The 25,544-nt window shown below is 42.1% G+C and overlaps 1 protein-coding gene across 1 annotated transcript in view; it reads left to right on the top strand.

Annotated features, from left to right (window-relative positions):
• Positions 1-25,544, top strand: part of CCDC57 (coiled-coil domain containing 57) — a 3,049,962-nt gene that overhangs the window by 1,469,157 nt on the left and 1,555,261 nt on the right. The window lies entirely within an intron of this gene.

Genomic DNA, 25,544 nt, shown 5'->3' with positions numbered 1-25,544 from the left:
ATGGTGTCCTATTGGGTGACAGGAGCATATCCTGGTATCTGCCTGTGAGGAGCTTGAAAAGGTGCCGAGAGCTGGCACAAAAAAATACTTTTCCTGCACAGGCTCCACCTTTTAAACGCTTTTGTTTTCTTTAGCTTGACTCAGTTTCACAGGATTTTCATGTTAGCCTCTAAAAAGGTACCACAGTGTAAAGTTAAGACCAGAAACCTAAAAGATTCCACTGCGGATGATCCCAACTGGTATTAATGATAGACAATAAATGATTCTTTGCTCCCAAAATTTAATGAACGATTAAAAAGTCAAAAAACAGTACGTCAAAAACTTAACAAAAAAGTTTGGCGCATGCTTTTGTTCTTCAAAGAGTTCTTCATCAGAACAAAGTATCTAGAATTTAAGACAGGTGTATGTATACACAAAGTACAACCCCACTGTTGATTAAAAATTATTAAGGAACTAATCAGCTTCTCCAATTAATAAAGTAATTAGTAAGGAATTGATCAGGTTTTCTGTTTAATAAAGCTGACCCAACTTATTTGGTAACACAGTACAAAGTTGATCATGCTGGTTGTTGAAATGTTGAAACACAACATAGAATGAAACTAATAAAAACAAGAAAATAAAAATATGTTTTAAACTGCTAAAGCTATTGTTATAACATAGTTACCCTCAACTTAAGAAGGGGAACAATTGAAGCATGGTCATTTATACCTGGTTTACTAGTGGCATTTAGCCTAAGCTGCCACAATAACTCCTTATATTTATTAGTAGTTTCCCATAGTCCACCCCAAGGGTTGTGGCCCACCTTTTCCAAAATGAAAAATAAAAACTGCCTTAAATTATCACACTCTGTAAAGGGCATTATTTGAATTTGCTGTCTAAATATCAAAATTGTGTTTGTAAGTGCAATGTTTGAGGGAGTACTTCTTTTTACTCACATGAAAAGCTGCACATTCCGAACACTTGACAAGGTAAATCAAGCCCTTGGTGTTGCAGTTACCTTTATATGGGAAACCCATGTCTCCAAGTTGTTTTTTTTAATATCAAGCTAACATACCATAAATTAATTTGCACTGATTACAAGCTCCAATTTTCTAGTACCCTTTGTAAATTTGTCAACTTGACCATGGTGGAGGACCCCCCCCCACCATAAGGTTCTTAAATTTCTTGGCTGTCTTCTACACAAAGAATGGTTCCTGTCCTACTGTCTCCACAACAGAATCAGAACACTTTAAAATATTCCAGATGTTCTTTGTGTTTCACTGTTGCAGTCATTACATTTGGGTAATCTGCTGGCAGGTTGCCCTCAGTCGGCCTGAATATCAAAGTCTTGGGTCCTGTGTCAGTTGCTGTCTCTTCTTCCATGACGTCAGGTCGTCAGGGGTATAAAACGGGCAGCCGATGCCATTTTCTTTAGTCTTTCTTGCCGTGCGGTGCCCGAAGCAGAAGCAGTTCGCAAGTGCCGGTCAGCCGACTCTTGAAATTTTTGCATTCGAGTTTCAGAGCCGAAGTCTTCAATTAAAGCTATGTACCCCATTGGGGAAACTTTTTCTTGCTCCATACCGATGTTAGTAAAAGTTAATAATTGCATTACTTGTGGGAAGCAAATACCTCATAAGGATTTCCATTTGTACTGTATTCCTTGCCTAGGCCCAGATCATAACGTGCCTTGCTTTCGGTTTTGTGCTAGATTTAACCAACGCACTATTAAGCGTCGGTATATCTTTGCTTTAAAATATTTTGGAAACAGATTTAATTGCCCTGAAATGTCATCGGATAGCAATCCTAACGGAGTTCACAAAAAATGCAAAGAAAAGGACAGAGACAGACCGTCGAGGTCCAAAACTGATGACGAAGCTTCTGCTAAGCCAGTCGCTGGTTCGCCAGTACTCAGTGAGGTGCTTTTACAGTCCCTGATACCCGCTGCTTTTGAGTCACAGGCCTCTACCGAGACCCATGTGGAGTCCGGCATGCCGCGAGATTCTCAAAGTATTGTACCCGCGGTTGTCTCTCCCTCGGATGGGTCTGGAGCCGCTGAGCAGGCACCGACTTCTGAGGGTGTTTTCAGGCCTCAGCATTTCTATATAAAACTGACGCCAGCTTCAAAAACAAAGACAAAAGCAACTTCTCAGGCTAAGAAACCGACGCATGAGCCACGTGCTCAGGCCTCTATGCCCAACAAACAGATGATCAAAATGGCTGAAGACTTAATTACCTTGATCAGGGGTTCCTAACCCCCCCCCCCCGATAAGAGGCCTGGGCAAGACACTGATTATGAATCTTCAGATCAGGTTTCTATTTCTTCTGATTCCTCTTCTGATCAGGAATTCTCTTTACCATCCTATGAGGATTCAGATGCAGAGGAATCCATCCCATCTGCATCTCCTCCTGAAGATTATTCTTTTGGTAAAACCTTGCATACTTTGAGGGAACGTTTTCATTGGGAGAGTCAAGATTTCTCAGAATCAAAAAAGAGGCTTAGGGATTTCCTTCTTCTCCCTCAGCATAGGCCTTTGGCCATACCTCTTGTATTAGACATTGTTGATGATGTGTTTTCGGAATCAAGCATGGCTCCAGATTCCCTACCTCCGGCTCCTAGCAAGCCAGACAGATATTACAGGGTTCCTGACTCCCACAAAAATTTTTATTCAAAAATCCTTTATTCAAAAATCCTGCTGCTGACCCTGAAACTATCTCACAGGGTCCCAAAGGTGTAAAGGCCTCAACAGCTAAGAATCCTACCCCCTCTGATAGAGATTCCAGGGCGCTGGATAGATGGGGAAAGAAGGTTTATACGTCTGCAACCTTGACAGTTAGGGCCTTAAACTGCCAGTTTCATATGCTTAAATATCAACAGCATGTTATGGGATTATTGAAACAGAAAATGATGTTGATGTCTGAATGTGTGGAAAATAAAGAATTACAGGAATTATTGCATGCAGCAGAACAGGTTGGAAAGCATACTTTGCAATGTGGTTTTGATTCCTTGGTGGCCTCCTGCAGGGCCGCAGTTACTGGATCTGTGATTAGAAGGCATGCCTGGCTCAAAGAGCAAAATCTGCCTGATCATGTTAAAGCTAAATTGTTGGATGCACCTTTACAGCATGATACTCTGATAATAGGGCAGAAGAGGTTTTAAACAAAATGGAAGACAAAGCTAAGTCTATGCAAACTGTAAAAGACTTCTTACAAGTGCAGCCAGCAAGGTTCAGTAGACACTGGCCTACAAAAAATTGGTCCTTTCCTGTGTCCGACAGAACCTCACGGGGCAAATCCAGGTGTTCAAAAGGCTCTAGATACCAATCACAGGTCAAAGCTATGGGGTGCCTCTACCTCCAAATCTGGAGGAAACAAAGCACAACCCTACAGTAAGCAGTCTCAATGACTTCCCTCTGCCATTACCAAGCGCTTATCTTTTGGCAGCCCCCTTAGGGGGAAAACTAGCACTTCATGCTCAAAATTGGCAGTTAATAACCCAGGACAAGTGGGTATTAAACATAGTATCCCATGGATACAGATTTAATTTCCATACCTTGCCAATTCCAAGTGGTTGGCCAGATCTGCCACAAAATCAGTGGGCAGAGGCACAGAAACAAGTTACGTCCCTCATGGATATGGGGGCTATTCAACCAGTACCAGAACTAGAAAAAGGACAAGGGGTTTACTCAAGACTGTTCTTGGTACCCAGAAAAGACAATGCCTGGCGCCCAGTACTGGATTTATCGATTTCTAACACATTCTTGGACATCACAAAGTTCAAAATGCTGACTTTGCAACAGCTTCTGCCCATGCTGGGCAAGAACGCTTGGCTAGTGACTAGACTTAAAAGAGGCATACCTGCATATCCCAATAAGGGAATCGTGCAGAAGATAACTCCGCTTCAAGGCTGGTTTTATGCATTACCAATTCTCTGCACTGCCCTTTGGCTTATCTACTGCGGCCAGGGTATTTACAAAGTGCCTGGCACCAGTAATTGCATTTTGCAGACAAAGGAGCATACAAATCTATCCATACTTGGACGACTGTCCCATTCAAACAGAAAACAAGGACATTCTTTTTCAACATCTGGTGTTTGTAAAATGGCTGCTAACATGCCTCGGGTACACAATAAATGAATAGAAATCACAACTGGTACCCTCTCAAAAGATTACATTCCTGGGTGCAAGCTTGAATACAACTGCCTGGATGGCTTACCTTACACCAGACAAACAAAGGCAACTGACTATTTACTTCAAACAGATGGCAACAAAAGCCCAGTTATCTGCAAGACAAATTCTGCAGGCTTTGGGGTTCATGGCATCCTGCATTCTACTAATTCCACATGCAAGACTGCATATGAGGAAACTACAGTGGTACCTAAAAAGTTTATGGAGTCAACATTGTCACAGTCTGGAAACAATGATTCCTGTCATTCCCTGCCTACAACAGGAGTTTCTTTGGTGGGCAGAGACATGTCACCAGAACATGGAACGGTCTTTCACTCTACCCCCTGCCAACCAAACCCTAACTACAGACGCATCAGACTATGCTGGGGGGCCCACCTGGCGGGGAGATGCATTCAAGACATATGGAGCCCAAAACAAATGCATCTGCATATCAACCAGAAAGAGATGTTAGCTGTTCAGAATGCCCTGACAGCCTTCAAGGAATTACTTCATCCAGGACAACTACTGATAAAGATGGACAACACCACGGTTATGTGGTACATAAACAAGCAGGGGGTCACACATTCCTACCCCCTTTACAGACTAGCCATGGCATTGTGGGACACAGCCTTGACTTACCAAGTACATCTTCAAGCTCAATTCCTACCAGGAAAACAAAATACTCTGGCAGACGACCTAAACAGAAATCTTATGGACCCTCACGAGTGGAAACTGGATCCACAAGTCTTCAACATGATAACAGTGAAATGGGGGAGCCCAGACATAGATCTATTTGCCTCTCCCCAGAATTATCAACTGGACAAATTCTGCACAAGGACTTATCACAGACAAGCATGGAAAGTGGATGCCTTATCCTTCAGTTTGAAAAACCTATCAGTCTACTCCTTTCCTCCTCTGCCTCTTCTTCCCAAGGTCCTACTAAAGGTCAGACAGGAAAAAACAAAAATAATCCTAATTGCCCCGGACTGGCCTCGCCAGCACTGGTACCCAATTCTAAGGAATATGTCTCAACTCCCTGCTTGGTACTTGCCTCACATACCTCATCTGCTGTCTCAGCAGAACAATCAAATTCTGCACAATCAGCTCCAAACTCTGAACCTGGCAGCATGGCTGATCATGTAATTATTCAAACAACACCTCTCAGTAAATCTGTGATGGATGTCATTTTGGAAGCCAGAAGGCCTAGTACTAGAAAATATTATGCTGATAAATGGATGAGATTCTGTGCTTGGAACCAAGCACAAGGGACTGACACAGCAAAGCCAAATATTCCAAAGATTTTACAATACTTGACTGAGATGCTTGACAAGGGCCTATCTTTTTCATCAATAAAAATCCAAGCCTCTACCATCTCGGCTCATTACAACACAGAGCCTCCCATCTTTTCTCATCCTCTGCTAAAACAGTATCTTAGAGGGGCCAAAAATTTAAGGCCTCCCAGAAGATCACCAATTCCTGCATGGGACCTCAATTTTGTGTTGGAAAAGCTCACCCTGCCTCCATTTGAACCAGCAGCTACTGCAGATGTAAAGTTTTTATCTTGGAAAACAGCTTTCCTTCTGGCAATCACTTCAGCAAGAAGGGTTTCAGAACTACATGCCCTCATGGTTGTGGAGCCTTTTATTATATTTTACCCAGACAGGGTGTCCCTCAGGACCAATCCTTCCTTTATGCCTAAGTTGGTATCCAGTGTGGCTTTTAACCAAACTATTCACCTGCCAACTTTTTACCCAAATCCGCAGAATAAGGGAGAGCGGATGCTGCATTCCTTGGATGTACACAGACAATTAAGATTCTACTTAAACAGGACCAAATCTCTAAGAAAGTCTGAGCAGCTACTAGTGGCTTTTGCTGCAGGATCAGAGGGAAAGGCTATTTCAAAGCAGACTATTTCAAAGTGGATAAGCCAGTGCATTTGTTTCTGCTATTTGCATCTTGGTAAACTGGTGCCCAAGGGAATCAGGTCACATTCCGCCAGGGCTGCATCTGCCTCAGCAGCTTTTCTCAGAGGGGTGCCAACCAAAGACATTCTAGAAGCTGCTACTTGGAGCTCTGTTCATACTTTTACAAACATTATCATTTGCCTCTCTTCTCTAAGTCCAGGGCAGGCTTTGCCACTGCAGTTCTGCAGGGCCTTATAGCCACTCCTAATGCTATTTAATTCCATCCTCCCATCCATAGCTTTGGGATTCTACCCAAATGTAATGACTGCAACAGCGAAACATGAAGAACATAATACAGTTGTGTACACTTACCATAAATGTAGATGTTCGAGTGTATTCACTGTTGCAGTCTGGGTTACCCACCTGCCATCTCCCTTTATTCTAGAGCTTCTCTTTCCTTCACTATATTCTCCAGCCTTTGTGGTGTATTTGCTTTTAGATGAAGGTAAAGTTTATGTTGTTACAACTGCATGTATATAAAGAAAATGGCATTGACTGCTTGTTTTATACCCCTGACGACCTGACGTCATGGAAGAAGAGACAGCAACTGACGCAGGAACAAGACTTTGATATGCAGACCGACTGAGGGCAACCTGCCAGCAGATTACCCAAATGTAATGACTGCAACAGTGAATACATTCGAACATCTACATTTATGGTTAGTGTACATAACTGTACTTTCTTTCTAACTATATTTTTAACTGATTGGGACTTTGAATTGTATTGAAGGATTAAAGCCCTACTGAAAGTAGTAGAGGCAATAGTTACCAAGGGGCTCCGAAGGTGGGTAGTAAGATTGTCATTCCAAGTGATAACTTCAGAACTTGTCCTTAATAGGGGGTTGTATTTGTCACCCCATCCCTTTGCGACATCATCACTGATACGTTTTACCAAGGTCTTAAGATTGCCCCTATCCATAAACATACAATGTGAAGTTGTTAAATCTCACCGTTTATTCTTACACATGGGTACGGAGCCGAGCCATCGGCCCCGAGTCGGCCGCTTTACTAGCTAAAGATCTCAAGAGTAGCTCGAGGCCAGGTCCATATCCCATGATGCTCTCTGTCCTACCCCAGATCTAGTTTGCCGCTGCAACTGATCGCAAGGTTGTCGGAGAGCTCGGGCCAGTAGAATTTCTTTATTGAATTTTTGAAAAAATTTGTGCTGTAATTCTTTAGATAACTGAAGTATTTTCTAGTATTTTCTGGTTGTTATAACTTTTAGGTGAGTTAGCCTTTCGAATTCTTTAATTTTAAGAGTCGTTTGTTTGTTACAGAGCGGTTGCTCTTAGGCCTCGGCCGTTCCTTGGTTACCTCCATCTTTTATATATATATATATATATATATATATATATATATAATGTGTTAGTGTTAGGCAGGAGTGTTAGTTAGTTAGAGCTTTACATTTATATCCTTATAGTTGTACATAGATCTGGCAACTTAGGACTGTTGACATATTTACTGTGTACAGTGTGGTTAGTTCAGTAACCGTGTTCTGTGTTAGAGTTGCTTTATTTTGTGGTGTGCATTGAAGGTTGTTCAGGGATCTGACAACTACTATAGCATGCTTGCGTATTTACTGTTTTAATATAACGTCTGATCATAGGGAGAAACAGAAATCTGGCTTCAAGAAGTGTCCAAAATGCGGGCAGAAGATGTCCATTATGCAGTTCAGAGCCCTGCCTTTGGTCTCACTAATCAGGGGTGGTTGCAGCCCGTTCCGAATACACCCTGCACATAATCATAAAAGGAGATGAGAGCAGTGTGCATAGCGTTACAAGCCTCCAGCGACTTTCTTCCAATCCTCCTCCTCAGTGGGACTATTCAGACAGAGCGAACAAAAACTACATTATCTTGATGTCCTTCAACTAGGGCTTCTACTTCTACAGCCTTTCAAGCTAGACTAGGGAAGCCAGTTTTTGGCTCTACAGTCCTCAGAGTCTGTTCTTCTTCCATCCTGTAAGTTTATCAAGCAGGAAGACAACTAACATGGAACGTTATGGTAGGTACATAACTTCTTATTATGGACGCCCATGTAAATTGTGTTTATTGTTTGGGGCCTCTTAACCTCCAGGAGGATTGCTCTATCTGCCACTCCTTCAGCAGTAGGACTTTATTAGAGAGAAGAAGGAAGCTGATAGAGGCTTGTTGAAGCCAGATTTTCAAGAGACCTTGGACAAGGCTGACCAGACCTCCAAGTCTTCTAAGGGGTCGAAGTTTTCAAAGGCGTTCTCGGAGCCCAGGTCATCGGCTCCAAGCCTTTATGTGAAGGTGCGGTCGTGGGCTCTGCAGTCTTCGGAGCCGTGCACCGAGCAGGTGTTTCGGAGCCGGTCCCCGGTCTTGGAGCCGGTCTCCAAAACCTTGAAGTCACCCATCCTTCAATTGGTGGTGTCTTCGGTTCCTTCGACTCGTTCTTCGACGACCCTTTCTGATGTGGACGTGGGCCAGGTGGTGCAGAGGCTTCAGGAGAACCCGGCACTGGCTAAATTGCTATTGGCTTCGACTCAACAAGGTTCGAGGCCTCAGACCATCCCACTGGCTGTGACTACTCCTCCTCTGAGCCGAGCAGGGTTTTTGGAGCCAGAGGAAGAGGATCTGATGATTGTGGAGCCTTCGGAGCCGAGGCCTGTTCCAGTGCCTTCTGCTCCATCAACCCTGACTTCTTCTGTTCCATTGGAAGAGTCTCAGAGCTGACACTCTCTCATCGGTTCCGGGGGAGAGTCGAACCAATGCGTCGGTTCTGACCCTTCCTCTCGGGGCACCGTCCTCTGGTTCGGAGCTGGGGAAGTTGTCATCTTCTTCAGAGTGGGCGGCTTCCTCGGGTTGGAGCAGTGGTGCCTTTGATGCCATGAGGAGGGTTATGTCATCTAAGACACACACATCGTCAGGTCCTTCCTCTTCCTCCCCTAAAGTGCCGCTTTCTGCCTCTACATCACAGGTCCCTGTGAATCGTCGAGACCTGGATCCTCAGGTAACCCCATTGGGTGACCCTTGCTTTACTGAGATCTCACCAGAAGCCCCACTGATGAGGTTACCAGGAAGAGATTATGCAAGCGGAGGCATTTAGATTCCCCTCAAGAATCTTTGACATCAGACACCGACTTAAAGGAATCGGAAGGGTCCCCATGGCCCTCTCGGGGGCTATCTCCTTTGCGGATATCCTGGAAGTCCTAAAGCAGAGGGGTGACTAGCAGTCCGTTAGCCCTACTGAGGATGAGTCGGTGCTCCTGAAGGCCTTTGGGTGTTAACCTTCCACCTCCTGGGTGACTTCGCCCTTCGACGAGTTGATGGAATTGGTCGCTCGAATGGCTTGGGAGTCTCCTGATTCTATGGAACCGGTCCCTCGGAGGCCCAGCTAATTTATCACCTCCCCAAGACAAGATGTTCCTCACTAAGGGAGTCCCCATTGATGCCATGGTGGTGGAGGTGGCCACCAAGAAAGAGATGTCAGAAACCTCTTCTACCGTCCATCCACGTAATAGGGATTCTAGGATGATGGACAGATACAGGAAACGCATCTTTAGTTCTGCAACCTTTGCTATGCGATCGCTTAACTATTTGACTCATTTTACCCGTCTTCAAGAAGATCTCCTGAAAGAGCTTGGAGGTACTCTGCAGGGTAATACAGATAGAGCTGTCTCTACAAAAGTGACAGCAAAACTTAATACCCTTGACTCCATTGTGAACTCGTCTTTGCGGCTCATTTCCTATGCAGCAATAGCTCTTTGGAGACAGTCCTGGATGCGCTTATACTCCTTTGCAGAAGCCTTCAAGTCTTCCTTTGTCAACACCCCATTCGATGGCTCTTCTTTTTTTGGGCCCAAAGTCAAGGAGACTTTCACTAGGTGTGAGCAGGAGGGAAAGACTCTATCTGCCGTAGGAGTCCATTTTTCCACCCCTATGAGACTATACCCCAAAGGGCAGAAAGGTGGAAAAATGTGGTTCTGAAAGTCCCAAGGAGCTTTCCAGAACACATGTAGTGAACCCCCTTCCAGGGGTAGAGGAGGGGGCAATAATGGAAGATGCCACCCCGGCGGCAGAGGGGGTCCACAGAACCAGGGTGACAGGGATCAATTCCTTGGTAAGCCTTATCAGTGCTCCTGAAAGGAGGCCCGACTGTCCTGCTCTGGAGGCAGTCGGGGTTGCTTGGCTTTGTATCCAGATGCCTGGCTAGGAATTACAACAGATTCTTGGGTATAAAGCATCATTACCAGAGGATACATCATCCCTTTTCTGGAAACTCCACCTGTTGGCAAAAAAATCCCAGATGTTCCACCCAGTCTCAGTGATCAAGCAGCCATAGAAATCCAGAGGCTGCAGGAAAAGAAAGTCATCCAGCCAGTCCCAGCAGACCAGATAGGATCCGGAACTTACTCCAGATTCTTTTTAGTTCCAAAGAAGACGGGACTGGAGGCACATCTTGGATCTCAGCAGACTCAACACATTTATAAAGAAGGTTAAGTTCCAGATGGTCACGCTTCAGTCTATTCTCCCATTCCTCGGAGTGGGCGATTGGATGTGCTCTGTAGATCTCAAGGATGCGTACTACCACATCAAAATGGCCAGGCCTTCCAGAGATCATCTGCATTTCTGGCTGGGAGCCAGTCACTACCAATTCCGAGTACTGCCCTTTGGACTCACGACAGCCCCCAGAGTGTTTACCAAATGCATGGCAGTGGTTATGGCTCACTTGAGGCGTCTAAAATTCCGAGTGTTTCTGTATTTGGATGACTGGCTCCTTACCGCCACCTCCAGGCATCAACTAGTTCTGTCCAGGGATCACACTCTCAATCTCTGCTCTCAGTTAGGCATCACTATCAATTCAAAAAGTCTGCGTTGTCGCCATTGCAGCGTATCTCCTTTATCGGAGCAAAACTAGACACTACCACTGCCACAGTAAGATTGCCCTGGACAGAATAGCCACTCTCTGAAACCAGGTCTCGGATATTTTGTAGAGAAGAAAGGTACCAGCCAATCAAGTACTGAAACTCCTAGGCACCATGGCAGCTAAGCTCATAGCAGTTCTTCTAGGATGTATGCACATGAGGATTCTTCAGTGGTTACTATTCACCCAGTGGTTGTACCAACAACGTCCCATGTCATTCTTAATCATGATTACAGACTCTTGCAAGAAGGATCTTCGCTGGTGGTTGACCAGCCAACATGTTACAGTGGATCGACCAGTTGTTCTCCCCCCACCGTCAGCCATGGTGACCACGGACGCTTCTCCGATAGGTTGGGGAGCTTTTTCAGGGAAGAACAGCCCAAGGCACCTGGTTGGAGACAGAGTCACAGTTGCACATCAGTGTTCTGGAGCTGAGAGCGGTGCTTTTGCGTTGCAGCACTTCCATGACTCTCTGCCTCTAGGGACGATTGCGATACAGATGGACAACATTTAGGTAGTCTGGTACATCATCAAGCAAGGGGGAACCAAGTCTTACCCCCTGTGTCTGGAGACCTTGAGAATTTGGCAGTGGGCTGTGTCCACTGGCTGCTTTCTGATAGCAACACATATCCTGGGGAAATCCAACGTGCTAGCAGACAAATTGAGCAGAGCCATTCTGCTACCACACGAGTGGTCTCTCAAAAACAAAGTTGCGGAGAAGATTTTCTGCAGATGGGGCCAGCCTTGCTGTGACCTGTTTGCATCTCCTATGAATGCCAAATGCAGAAGCTACTTTGCCCTGAATCCCCAACCAGGGGACAGCCCAAGGGACTCGCTCGTACATGATTGGCCCCCGGGACTCCTGTATGCCTTTCCACCTATACCCCTGATTCCGAAGTTCTTGCAGAAAGCCAAAACCCTGGGAAGGACTGTAATTTTAATAGACCCTCTTTGGCCTTGTCAGATTTGGTTCCCCTTCCTCCAACTCTATCAACCGGAGGAATCTTGGATTCTGGACCCAGTTCCAGACCTACTGACACATTCATCAGGGGACTTCCATCCCTCGCTTCGTTCCCTCAGACTGACAGCTTGGCTGCTCCAATTCCCTACCTAGCCAGGTCACACAATTTTTCTTCGGAGGTACAGCACATTCTTGTATCTTTACATAAGGCTTCTACCAGAAAGTTGTATGCTAGTAAATGGAAGCGATTAGCTTTTTTGGCTTCTCAAAATAACTTTGATCCCTATGTTGCCCTGATTGCTAATATCCTGGAATTCCTCTCTAAGCTTTGCCATGAAAGTGCTGCAGCTGCCACTATTAGAGTCCAGTTGGCTGCCATCTCAAATTTTCACCTCGGAGCTGAAGGTTCGAACTTAATGTCTCACAGATTATGTTGCGCCTTCCTTAAGGGCATAGTTCATCTTAGACCGCCTGTTATGTTGTCATGTGTTATTCTTCCCCCCTTTGAACCCGCATCATCCTGTCAGTAGAAGTTTCTTTCTTGGAAGACTATTTTCTTGGTGGCCATTACTTCAACACGCAGGGTATCTGAGCTTCAAGTCCTTTTTGTCAAACCACCGTATTTGTTGTTCCATCCAGACAGGGTATCAATGAGGACTAATCCTTCATTCTTGCCAGAAGTGTGTTCTGAGACCAGTCTGAACCAAACTATTGAACTTCCAACCTTTTTCAGTAATCATTCTAATCAGTTGGAATACATGTTGCATAAACTTGATGTCCACAGACAATTGAGATTCTGTTTGGACAGGACAAAGGAATTTAGAAGATCTGACCAACTCTTTGTATCTTATGCTGACGCCAAGAAAGGATTACCAGTTTCTAAAGTTACCCTTTCCAAGTGGTTAACTGACTGCATTAAACTTATCTACTCTTCAACGAACCAAACATTAGAGCATGGTGTGAAGGCCCATTCAACTAGAGCCATCTCCACATCTTGCTTATGGCTCATTTACCATTTGGGCCCATGAAAGACATTTTAATATCTTTTGGCTTTTACAGAGCATATTTTATACTTTTTAGCCTCTTTTTCCATACTGGAGTTTTCCCTTTTACCATTAGATTACAATTAGCTACAATTTCTGATTTCCACGATAGTTTGGGACAATGTTCTTTAGCTGCTAATAAACTTTGTAAATCATTTCAAGAGGCACACTTTTGTTAAAACCTCCTTTCAAAGATATGACAGTCCCTTGGGATCTAAACTTAATGTTGCAGGCCATAATGCAGTCTCCTTTTGAGCCCTCTGCAGAATGTGATCTGAAGTTTTTGTCTTGGAAGACAATGATTTTGGTAGCCATTACCTCTATCAGAAGAATTTCAGAGATTCAGGCCTTGTCCTCTGAACCCCCTTATCTGATTTTCCACAAGGATAGAGTTTCATTGTGAACAAACCCCTCCTTTCTATCCAAAGTAGTATCAGAGTCCAACATCAATCAATCGATTAATTTACCAGTTTTCTTTCTAAATTTTTCCAACAAAGGGAAATATTCCTTGCATTTACTTGATGTTTATTGACAATTAAGTTTCTACCCTCACAGAATAAAAGACATTCAAAAATCAAATCATCTGTTTGTTTCCTTTTCCAGTGCAAAATTGGGTAAGCCAGTCAGCAAGGTAACTCTGGCTAAATGGCTGAAAGACTGCATTTTGTTTATTTATGATAAAAATAAATTGACCTTACTTAGGCCCGTAAAATCACACTCTACAAGATCTGTAGCCACCTCGGTGGTTTTCAGGTCTAGAGGTTTGACGGATGATATTTGTGCAGCAGCTACTTAGGCTTCTCCCCATACCTTTATTACTCATTTCAAATTGGATTTGATCTTTAAGGAAGAGCATCCTTTGGTTCGATGGTGCTCGGAATATCCTTCCATGAGTCGACCCAAGACTTTAGGTAGCTGGGGACTCTGTCCCATCTGTCAAGGATAAAATGAAGACTGACAACATCAGATAAAGAATGCCAAAAGACAGTCACCCAATTTTTAAAATGTATTTTATTCCATTGTCTGTCACACAGGAGGCATTTGAGTGTATTGCAGTGAACATCAATGGGTTTCACTACATTTCTGTTACTTTGAAGTATGCAACTAAGTACTCAGAGGCTATACTAAGCACTAACAGGCGATAGTCCCATCTGCTTCAGTTGGTGGTAGCTCAGGTGGATGTAAAAGATCCCAAGACTTCTATCAAAAAGAGAAGTTTTTTTTATTTAAAAACATTTTGTACAGTACTATTTACAAGCTTACATATGTACAAATTTGTATAGTGTACAAATTTCCATTCCTTTCTGTTGTCGTACAGTCATAGATATCTTGCTTTCCATTATTATGTTAAACCTTTATTATATTATTTGAACCCCACCCCTTTTTCCACAACCGCTATCTCTAAAAGATACGGCTAGTCTCTATTTACCATTAAACTTGATTTCATTTAGCCATCCATTCCAAATGGTCCATAGAACATAAAATAATCTTTTATCTGTTTTAGTAACATATTCCTTATTTTACGGCTATAATATCCATACATAATCATATCTGTATTTATTTCATTTATCTCTTTTATATCTTTATAGAAATTTCCTTTACACAATTTTCCCCACAATTTTGCAACCCTTACACATTGTAAGAAAATATGCTCAGTAGTTAATTCTTTACCACAATATAAAGAAAATATTTCACTGATTTTTTTTATTGTAGCATATTTCCATTTAATGGTGATTTATTAATTATTAATCTCCATAAACATTTTTTGACATTCTACATGCTTATTACAGCATGCTTTTCACACTTTGATAGCTTTAAGTTTTTCATTCACTAGCTCATCCCAAGGATTAACATAATAATGTTGTATCATGGTATTTTTATACTACACCTTCCTCTCGTTTTCTATTTCATCAATTTTTATTTTCCATAAAATAATTGTTTTTCTTGATAACATTCTGGTACAGCACATTCTTGTATCTTTACATAAGGCTTCTACCAGAAAGTTGTATGCTAGTAAATGGAAGCGATTTGCTTTTTTGGCTTCTCAAAATAACTTTGATCCCTATGTTGCCCTGATTGCTAATATCCTGGAATTCCTCTCTAAGCTTTTCCATGAAAGTGCTGCAGCTGCCACTATTAGAGTCCAGTTGGCTGCCATCTCAAATTTTCACCTCGGAGCTGAAGGTTCGAACTTAATGTCTCACAGATTATGTTGCGCCTTCCTTAAGGGCATAGTTCATCTTAGACCGCCTGTTAGACAGCCCTTTACTCCCTGGAATCTAAATTTTATGTTGTCATGTGTTATTCTTCCCCCCTTTGAACCCGCATCATCCTGTCAGTAGAAGTTTCTTTCTTGGAAGACTATTTTCTTGGTGGCCATTACTTCAACACGCAGGGTATCTGAGCTTCAAGTCCTTTTTGTCAAACCACCGTATTTGTTGTTCCATCCAGACAGGGTATCAATGAGGACTAATCCTTCATTCTTGCCAGAAGTGTGTTCTGAGACCAGTCTGAACCAAACTATTGAACTTCCAACCTTTTTCAGTAATCATTCTAATCAGTTGGAATACATGTTGCATAAACTTGATGTCCACAGACAATTGAGATTCTGTTTGGACAGGACAAAGGAATTTAGAAGATCTGACCAACTCTTTGTATCTTATGCTGACGCCAAGAAAGGATTACCAGTTTCTAAAGTTACCCTTTCCAAGTGGTTAACTGACTGCATTAAACTTATCTACTCTTCAACGAACCAAACATTAGAGCATGGTGTGAAGGCCCATTCAACTAGAGCCATCTCCACATCTTCGGCTTATACGGCTCATTTACCATTTGGGCCCATGAAAGACATTTTAATATCTTTTTGGCTTTTACAGAGCATATTTTATACTTTTTAGCCTCTCTTTTCCATACTGGAGTTTTCCCTTTTACCATTAGATTACAATTAGCTACAATTTCTGATTTCCACGATAGTTTGGGACAATGTTCTTTAGCTGCTAATAAACTTTGTAAATCATTTCAAGAGGCACACTTTTGTTAAAACCTCCTTTCAAAGATATGACAGTCCCTTGGGATCTAAACTTAATGTTGCAGGCCATAATGCAGTCTCCTTTTGAGCCCTCTGCAGAATGTGATCTGAAGTTTTTGTCTTGGAAGACAATGATTTTGGTAGCCATTACCTCTATCAGAAGAATTTCAGAGATTCAGGCCTTGTCCTCTGAACCCCCTTATCTGATTTTCCACAAGGATAGAGTTTCATTGTGAACAAACCCCTCCTTTCTATCCAAAGTAGTATCAGAGTCCAACATCAATCAATCGATTAATTTACCAGTTTTCTTTCTAAATTTTTCCAACAAAGTGAAATATTCCTTGCATTTACTTGATGTTTATTGACAATTAAGTTTCTACCCTCACAGAATAAAAGACATTCAAAAATCAAATCATCTGTTTGTTTCCTTTTCCAGTGCAAAATTGGGTAAGCCAGTCAGCAAGGTAACTCTGGCTAAATGGCTGAAAGACTGCATTTTGTTTATTTATGATAAAAATAAATTGACCTTACTTAGGCCCGTAAAATCACACTCTACAAGATCTGTAGCCACCTCGGTGGTTTTCAGGTCTAGAGGTTTGACGGATGATATTTGTGCAGCAGCTACTTAGGCTTCTCCCCATACCTTTATTACTCATTTCAAATTGGATTTGATCTTTAAGGGAAGAGCATCCTTTGGTTCGATGGTGCTCCGGAATATCCTTCCATGAGTCGACCCAAGACTTTAGGTAGCTGGGGACTCTGTCCCATCTGTCAAGGATAAAATGAAGACTGACAACATCAGATAAAGAATGCCAAAAGACAGTCACCCAATTTTTAAAATGTATTTTATTCCATTGTCTGTCACACAGGAGGCATTTGAGTGTATTGCAGTGAACATCAATGGGTTTCACTACATTTCTGTTACTTTGAAGTATGCAACTAAGTACTCAGAGGCTATACTAAGCACTAACAGGCGATAGTCCCATCTGCTTCAGTTGGTGGTAGCTCAGGTGGATGTAAAAGATCCCAAGACTTCTATCAAAACATTTTGTACAGTACTATTTACAAGCTTACATATGTACAAATTTGTATAGTGTACAAATTTCCATTCCTTTCTGTTGTCGTACAGTCATAGATATCTTGCTTTCCATTATTATGTTAAACCTTTATTATATTATTTGAACCACCATTAAACTTGATTTCATTTAGCCATCCATTCCAAATGGTCCATAGAACATAAAATAATCTTATCTGTTTTAGTAACATATTCCTTATTTTACGGCTATAATATCCATACATAATCATATCTGTATTTATTTCATTTATCTCTTTTATATCTTTATAGAAATTTCTTGTAAGAAAATATGCTCAGTAGTTAATTCTTTACCACAATATAAAGAAAATATTTCACTGATTTTTTTATTGTAGCATATTTCCATTTAATGGTGATTTATTAATTATTAATCTCCATAAACATTTTTTGACATTCTACATGCTTATTACAGCATGCTTTTCACACTTTGATAGCTTTAAGTTTTTCATTCACTAGCTCATCCCAAGGATTAACATAATAATGTTGTATCATGGTATTTTTATACTACACCTTCCTCTCGTTTTCTATTTCATCAATTTTTATTTTCCATAAAATAATTGTTTTTCTTGATAACATTTCATTATTTCATTTAAACATGCTTTTCCTTTTTTGCATTTTTTTACATATCCCAAGGCCACTTATATTTGTCCCTTTAGTGAATTTACTACTAACCTTTCATTGTTATTTATCCAAAACAAAATTTATATAAATTCAAAGAAGCAGTATAAACAATCGTGTTTACTAATCCTAAACCTACATCTTCCTTGTCTGTGTATAAGACTCCTCGCTTCACTGGACTCAGCCTTGAACCCCATCATCAACCCTCTTTTCCCATTTTCTACATGGGGTCGGGGTATCTTGTTAGCTATCGCCATCTCTCTCTATTCAGTGCTACAAATCTTCTAACACACAATCCATCTACCTCTTTGTTGGATGATGTAATTTCCTCTTGCCTTCTTCCTGTCTGTTCCAAATCATCTTCACCAGATTGTCTTCTGCTTTTCTGCACATGAACCACTGTAATCTGTTCTCTTTGATCTTTTCTGCAATTGAAGCTAATTTGGCTTCTCTTCATTTACTTCACTTCTAGCTTCCTCATCTTCTTTGCCTTTACTGCCTTGGTTTCTGTACCATACAGTAGTAGTAGTAGTAGTCACAACACTATTTTGTATGCCTTACCTTTCAGCTTTTTTGGCATTTTTCTGTCATACACTACACCTGGCACTCTGCCAGTTGGCTGCAGCCTTTCTGATTCTAGCTTTGACCTCTTCATTCAGACTCTTCAACCACCCCTCCTAGATACTTGAAGCTGTTAACCTGTTCCACTATCTTCCACTCTATCTCAGGGCTTACCTCAGTTCTCAAGTTCTTCTGATATCCCAGTTTACTGCCATTACCATGGTCTTATATGTTTTCAGTTTCATCCCATGTGTCTTCAGTTTTCCATTCCATTCCCCTCTCCTTTGTTGAAGTTCTTGCTCAGAGTCTGCCTGTAATGCCACATCTTCATACAGTAACTTGGCTAGTTTGTCTTCTCATACCTGTTTGCTTATTTAATCCATCAGTCGTCTCAGAGCTGAACCCGATGGACACCCCCCACTGGGAATCCTTATGTGAGACCAAACCCCGTTTAAAAGTAAAAAAATATATACTTGTAGTATTTCTTTTTCATAGATTATTGGCAACATATAAACACTAGCTAAATATGCAGTCTTTCCCAATATAAATTAATTAAATAAAACTTTTTATTAAATGATAGATTGTATGTTTTCCAGAAACAACAAAGCTCCTTTATTTCATCTAGTATCCTATTCCATTGTTCCTCACTTATATTTTTACCCCCAAATCTTATTTGTAACACAGAGATTTCTTTCATTGAGAAAGATACTCCTCCTATCTTTACTGTATCGCACAGTCCTTTACTTTTTCCTTTATTTAAAATCTTGCCTATTATATTTAAACATTGATGTATGTAATATATAACGTCTTTGATCCAGACTTTTTCTTGTGGTCAGTATAACCATCTGCATAAGTAAACATGACAGGAATTTTTGTCTGACTAAACATTCATAACTAATGCAAATAATATACGACTCATAGGACAACCCTGACGTATACCATTCTTTATATCTATATCTTTGCTTAACCATCCTTCTTCTTTTGGCTTTTCCCGGTTAGGAGTCACCCAGCAGATCACTTGTCTGACAGTGTCAAGTTGCCAGCCTGGTGTCCAACCTTCCAAATCCACCTACAGCATGTCTTTGGGATGGAGGAAACTGGAAACTGAAGCGAGAAACCCCCGCAACCACAGGAGAATTTCTTGCTGCCCATGTCTTTGCTTAACCATCCATTCAGTGAAATTCTTATTTTAATTTTATTGCATGCAGAAGAACATACATTCTTAATTTTCTTACTAATGTTATACTCTTCCATAAGTCCAGAAAAGTTCATGTTGTACTGTATCAAAAGCTTTATTTAAATCTCCTATCATGGTCTTGGTCTTATCAGTCCTGTTTATAATATTATCATTAATTTCCCTTAATATGAATAATCGTGTCTGACATCCTTTTCCCTTTAAACTATAGATGCTATCTTCCATAATGCTTTCCATTTTACTTCCCATTCTCTTCTGAATTATTTTCATAAAAATCTTGTCTGTATTGTTCAATACTATAAGTCTCCAAGTTTTAATTTTATATTTATCTTCCTTTTTCCATAAAAATTTAAATATACCACTGCAAACATCTTTATACATAAAACCTTCATTTAGCCACTCATTCGTAGCTTTTAATAAGTATCTTTTCTGCTAATCTATTAAACTCATTTATAAAACTGGTATCCTATTCCATGTGATCCTGAAACTGACTGTGAATTAACTTGTCTATGTACCTTATATAATTCATATAAGGAACTCTCATTTTCCAATTCCTTATTTTCTTGTTCTATTTTTAACATGCCATTCTTTTTTGTACTTTCCATCTTGAAACATTTTCTTTACATAATTTATTACACTAGTCATAATTCTTCTTACCTCTCTTTTTACTCTCCTTTTTAATCATCAGTCATTTGTTCTCATTATACTAGTATTCTCTTTAACTATGCTACTCAAATAAGCTGATACCTCTTTTTTCCTTGTAAATAATATCTTTGCTTTAATAATTCTTTAATTTTCTCTAGATTGTTTTCATAAATTCTCTGTTCTATCACATAATATTCTCTATTGTTTCTTTCCAAATCCTTTAAAGCATCCATACACACTGTTTTGTAATTTATTTTTTTCTGCTTTTCTTACATCTTACTGCCATTCTAAAAAAAACTTTTTTTATATTTTTCTTTCAAAGCTAGCCACCACTCAGACCAGTTTTATAACAAACTGTGGAGGAAATGTGATCTTTCCATAAATGTATACTTATTTTTTTCCATTTTCATCCCATAATTTCATATAATAATCTATCTGATGTTGTTAATCTTCTTTCCATTCATCACTAATGGGTTCAGTGCCAAGCCAGCTAAGTCTCTACCCAGAATGCCCTTCTCCCTGTTACCTCAGATCTTGTTTGCGAGCTGTCAGCTAAGTGAAACTTTTTTGATATTTGTGTGAAAAATTTTGGATATCTTCAAACCTTATTAAGCAATTAGTTTTTCTAGTGTCTTTTCTTCTGTCTGACCTTGTTTTTAAGTACCATTTTGTATTTCTTCAGTACCATAGTTGGTATTGTTTAACCTATTTGCTGTCTTTTATTCAGGTGTTTATCATACTAGTGTATTGTTATATTTGTGACTTTTTTAAACGGAGTTGACTTTGATTATAGTTGGATTATAGAGTTGGCCTGTGGTGTTTTGATAAGAAGGGTACTTCAGGTTTTAAGCATTGTACTTCATGTAAGGGCAAGTTACCTAACAGTGGTTTTCATGATGACTGTGCATACTGTTTGGGAGTGTCAAACCTTTCAGTGCAACCTTCATGTGACATTTGTCAGAGTTTCAGTCAATGCACTCTAAATGAGTGCAAAAATAAATTCATTCTGAAATGGTTATTCAAGTCTCCCTTCTCAGAGGCCATTTCTGAGAATGAGGTCTCAACCCCTCCTTCTCAGGATAAAAAGAGATCCCACTCTGTTCCTTCTTCACCATTGGGTGAGGTCCCAAAGTTATCTTTGGAGCATAAATCAGCCCCCTCGGCTCGGTCTTCTTCAGTTCCGACCATCTCAAAACTATCGATACTGGTGCTCATTTCGGCATTGGTCCTGCCTCCGGCACCGATCATGGACCTTTACTATGCCTTTTTTGACTATGGCACCTGTGACCCCTTCGGCTCAGGGCACACCTTCAACTGTTTTTCCATTTTGGAACCAACCGTTTCAGCTTCGAGTGCGACTTTGGCACCAAGCGTTGTACCGACCTCACTGGATTTGACCCTTTACTTCTGGTCTCAAAACTGTATCACTAGATCCATCAGGAGCCTTTCTGAACATGACATGGTGTGTCTTGTGGACTAGCTGTTGTTAGCCCAGGGGATTCCCTCACTTTCTAAGACCCATCCACCTGCAGGACTTGGTCCTTCCTCAATGGGGGATTGGGGATGGGTCGCGTCGGCCCAGGCAGGCGCCACCTCTCTCCTCAGTTCCATCAGTCCATGTTCCTGCATGCTTTTTGCGCCCGGCTTTCTACCTCTTGGGTGACCTCGCCTTCCACCGAGCTCATCCAGCTCATTGTGCAGTGAGCTTGGAAGATCACTGATTCCATTGAGGTGATCCCTCAGAGACTAGACAAAATTCTTTCCCCTCCTGTGGAGAACCCGCTTTGGTCCAAAGGGTTACCAGTTGATGCTGTGGTGGTGGCAGTGGACATGAAAAAGGACTTGGCTGAGGAAAGTCCCGCTGTCCACCCGCCCAACAGGGAGTCCCGGGCGGTGGACAGACTTGAGAAGCATGTTTTTTTGCATAAGGGACCTTTGCCATACGGTCCCTGAATTATTTGACACATTTTATGAGGCTCCAAAGGGACTTGATCTCCAAATTCTCTAGGACGCTCGCAGGATAGTTGTTTGACAAGGTCAAGGACAAAGTGGCCTCACAGCTTGCAACCCTGGACTCAATATTCAACTCGTCCATTAGGTTACTGTCACATGCAACCGAAGGGGCAGCTAGAGCAGCGGGTTCTGGCATTGTTATGAGGCGTCATGCCTGGATGTGCATTTGTGACCTCATGGACCCCTTCAAGTCTTCTTTTCTGAATGCTTCCATTGAAGCTTCATCCCTTTTTGGCTCCAAAGTGAAGGACACACTAGCCAGGTGTGAGCAAGATGGAAAGACCCTGTCTGCCATAGGCCTACAGTTTTACAACCCTCAATGTACCTTCTCCATGAATCAGAAGAGTGGAAAGATGTGGCATAAGAAATCTCAAGGTCCGTTCTGTGCCGCACGTGGCGATGATACTCCCAGAGGCAGAGGGGGTAAAAATTCCGGAAGACACTCCTATAGAGGCAGAGTGGGGTCCTCATAATCAGGGCTCCAGGGATTCCTTCTCTGGACAGCCTTATCAGCGCTCCTGAGGAGCAGCCCAATTGCTTACCTCTGTGAGCAGTCAGGGGTCATTTCTCTCTGCACCAAGCTGCCTAGCAGTCCATCACCACTGATCATAGGGTGCAGAGCATTATCACTAGAGGTTACACCATTCCCCTTTCTTGTCAGCTAAATTTCCCAAGAAAACTTCCCGATGTTCCACCTAGTCAAAGGGAAGAAGCAGCTTCAGAGATTATAAAGCTGTCTCAAAAAAGAGTTATCCTACCAGTCCCACCAGACCAACATGGATCCGGATTTGACTTGAGATTTTTTTGGTGCCAAAAAAGACAGGGGATTGGGGACCCATTTTGGATCTCAGCAGCTTAAACAAGTCTGTCACCCAAACCAAATTCCGGATGGTCACGGTTCAGTCCATTCTCCCCTTTTTAAGATAAGGCAATTGGATGTGGTCTGTAGATCTCTGGGATGCATATTACCACATCAAGATGGATAAATGCTCCAGGAGTCTGCTTCACTTCCGGCTAGGAGCCAGTCATTATCAATTCTGTGCCCTGCTGTTCGGTCTCTCTACAGCCTCCAGAGTATTCACAAAATGCATGGCAGTGGTAACAGCTCACTTGAGACTAAAAGGATTCCAGGTGTTTCCATATCTGGACAACTGGCTCCTTACCGCCCCCACCAAGCATCTTCTGGTAACAGCACTACATTATACTCTCTCTCTGGCAAAACTGTTGGGAATAACGATACATTGAGAGAAATCAAACCTTGTTCCTACACAACAAATAGAGTTCATTGGAACAGTGTTCAGTACTTAGTCCTGTCTGGTATCACTCCCAATTCACAGAATACATCGACTGAGGTTCTTTAGGCCTTAGGTTCTATGGCAGCATCAGTCCCAATAGTGCCTCTAGCAAGGCTACACATGCAGGTTCTGCAATGGCTCCTTCTGTGTCATTGGTTCCCAAACTATCACTCCCTCAGTTACCAGATTTGAATAATCAACTCCTGCAAACAGGACCTGCTTTGGTGGATGAAGCCAGACGTAGAACTTTGGAGTCGTCCATTTCAGTCTCCTTAGCCCACAGCCATTGTGACCACAGATGCTTCCTTGACCAGGTGTGGGGGCCATTTCCAGGGAAAGACTGTCCAAGGCACATGGTCCACCTCAGAGGCCCACCTGCATATCAATGTTCTGGAACTGAGAGCTGTGTTGTTAGCGTTGCAGGCCTTCTATTTGGCTCTCCCTTCTGGCACAGTTGCAATTCAGTCAGACAATATGTCACTGGTCTGGTATATCAGCAAGCAAGGAGGAACCAAGTGCTATCCCCTATGTTGAGAAGTCATGATAATTTGGCAGTGGGCAATAGCTTCCAACCGCTTTCTAACAAAAACGCATATCCCAGGGAGCCCCAACGTGATTGCGGACAAGCTGAGCAGATGCATCCTCATGCCTCACAAGTGGTCCCACAACCCCGGGGTGGCGTCAGCAGTCGTAAGCCACTGGGGCCAGCCCTGCTGCAATCTTTTTGCCTCCCCATCAAACACCAAGTGCAGCAGCTATTTTGCCCTACTTCCCCTGGAAGGGGAGTCACCCAGGGATGCTCTGATCCATGATTGGCCCATGGGACTTCTTTACACTTATCTTCCCATCCCTCTGATCCCACAGTTTCTAAAGAAAGCTCTTCGGTTGAGATGCAAGGTGATCCTCATAGACCCATTCTGGACTCAACAAGTTTGGTTCCCCTTTCTTCAGCCTCACCTAGTATACCCGCTGTGGATTCTGGACCCTCTGCCAGATCTGATTACTCACCCCCAAGGGTTGAGTCACCCAAATCTGTCCAATCTCAAGCTGACAGCTTGGTTTCTCCACTTCCACTAGTAGCCAGGCAAGCTAATCTCTCCTCGCCTGTCCAAGACATCATTCTGGCCTCTCATAAACCATCCACCAGAAGACTATACCAGGATAAATGGAAAAGATTCTCCATATGGTCCAAGGATAACATGCTAGACCTGTATTTGGCTCCAGTTACCTTAGTGCTTCAATACTTGGCTAGGTTTTTTTGGTAATGGAGCCTCTACCATACAAGTACATCTAGCAGCAATTTCCAATTTCCACAATGGTATAGATGGCACCCCTCTCATCTCTTTATGCATTTGCAAGGCTTTCCTCAAGGGGACTTCTCATATCAGGCCTCCTGTCAGACAGCCCATGGAATCATGGAACCTCACTCTAGTCCTTCAGTCTTTGACTCAGAAACCTTTTGAACCTGCTGCGAAGTGTGACCTAAAGTTTTTGTCTTGGAAATCCTTGTTCTTGGTAGCCATTACATCTGCTGGAAGAGTCTTGGAGCTGCAGGCATTGTGTATCAAGAGGCCCTATCCGGTTTTTCATAAAGGCAGAGCATCACTTTGGGCGAATCCATCCTTTCTCCCCAAAGTTGTTTCTGAATTCTCCATAAACCAGACCATTGACCTACCAGTGTTCTTTCCAATTTTTGCCAATAAAGGAGAGTACTGCCTTCACTCCTTAGACGTACATAGACAATTGGGATTTTATCTAGACAGGACCAAACCTATCCGTAAATCTGAACAGCTTTTCATCTCCTGTTCTGGGCGCAGAATGAGAGAGGCTGTTTCCAAGGTTACTTTATCAAAATGACTAAGGGACTCCATACGTTTCATCTATTCCCTCAGTAATGAACCTATGCCAAAAGTTAAAGCTCACTTCACTAGATCTATGGCAACATCTGTAGTTTTCCATTCCAGGGCTTCCATGGATGACATCTGTGCAGCAGCTACTTGGGCTAAGCCTCATACCTTTATCAATCAGTACAAATTGGACCGGGTCTCCAGAGGGAGAGCTGCCTTCGGCTCAGTGGTACTCAGGAATGATCTTCCATAAGG

This window comes from Protopterus annectens, chromosome 4.part0 (assembly GCF_019279795.1).
Source record: "Protopterus annectens isolate FY-2018-M chromosome 4.part0, PAN1.0, whole genome shotgun sequence".
NCBI lineage: Eukaryota > Metazoa > Chordata > Ceratodontiformes > Protopteridae > Protopterus > Protopterus annectens.
The sequence above is the reverse complement of the archived record's forward strand: the minus strand, read 5'-3'. Positions and strand labels throughout refer to the sequence as shown.